Source organism: Petromyzon marinus, chromosome 8, assembly GCF_048934315.1.
Source record: "Petromyzon marinus isolate PM22_M1 ecotype Great Lakes invasive population chromosome 8, UKy_Petmar_22M1.pri1.0, whole genome shotgun sequence".
Lineage (NCBI taxonomy): Eukaryota > Metazoa > Chordata > Hyperoartia > Petromyzontiformes > Petromyzontidae > Petromyzon > Petromyzon marinus.
In genome coordinates this window covers 7146192-7147501 of record NC_133674.1, presented here as the reverse complement: position 1 = coordinate 7147501, position 1310 = coordinate 7146192, and positions in this window count along the sequence as shown.

Here is a 1310-nt window from a genome sequence, read left to right as displayed (position 1 = left end):
GGTAACTCCCCAGACACCTCCCCTCTATTAGCCGCCATCTAAGTTAGGGGTAACTCCCCAGCCCCCTTCCCTACCATTAGCCGCCATCTTAGTCAGGGGTAACTCCCCAGCCACCTCCCCTCCATTAGCCGCAATCTAAGTTAGGGGTAACTCCCCAATCCCTTTCCCTACCATTAGCCGCCATCTTAGTCAGGGGTAACGTCCCAGCCCCCTCCCCTCCGTCAGTCGCCATCTTAGGGGTAACTCCCCAGCTCCCCTCTATTAGCCGCCATCTTAGTCAGGGTTAACTCCCCACCCCTCCCCTTCCGTGAATGCGAACTTGATTCCTTACAAAAGGTTTCTATTTGGCGTTTGAACATCTTAACACAACTGTTTTTTTGGCCAGAAATGGTAAAACCTACTCTTATAGAAATCGGTTTTACCCTTTTAACTGGCCCAAAAACTGACACCTTTATTCAAGGCATCATGTTTGCAATAACCACAACACAAGCAGTCAAAATGCAAACAAAAAAGACAACTCTGATAATAATATGCACTGCCCTTGAATTTGATTGGTTCACACCCGAGACGGCTTTTCTTAGAGCCTCGTCTCCATTGGTGTTGAACCAGAAGACGCCAAAAGGCATACAACTCAAAAACAGCGCACTATCAGAGTATTGAGGGCTCGGGGTGAGCATTTATATTATGAGACCTCCTTTCATACTACGAAGCTCTTTTTTCACAGACGAATAACAGACTGCAACTAAACGATGGAGCCAAAGAGAGAGAAATATCATTTTGAGAACGTTTCACCTGTTGTGTTTTTCACAGTGTCCGCAATCAACCAGGTAAAGTGTTGACTGCTGTATTAGCAGACTCTCTGTGCTGCATTGCATTACATTTCTAAGTTTACTAACTTTGCTTTCTCATTCACACCTGATGACGGTTGCTTGTGTTGCAATCGAAACGTCGTATTATTTATTTTATTTTCTTTCCACGTGACTTTACCGAAATAACCAAAGAGTGATTTCCAGTAGTTTTTGGTGATTGTGATCGTAATAATAATAACAAACTCGCCTTTTGCACGTCCAAGGGCGGGTGTATTGCAGTAAATCTGAAACTTGCAAGCGAAAGGCAGACCGCGACGTGATATACATTGCATCAATTCGTGTGCAATTTGTTAGGGCGCGCGGTGACACAGACTTATTTTATATTAAGGTTATAATCATCACGACGTCATTTTTACTTCTATGTCTCAACAGCGTGACGGATATCACGTGATGACGTGAGGGTTCTGCCTTTGTAGTGAGGGTGAGATCACGTGATGACGT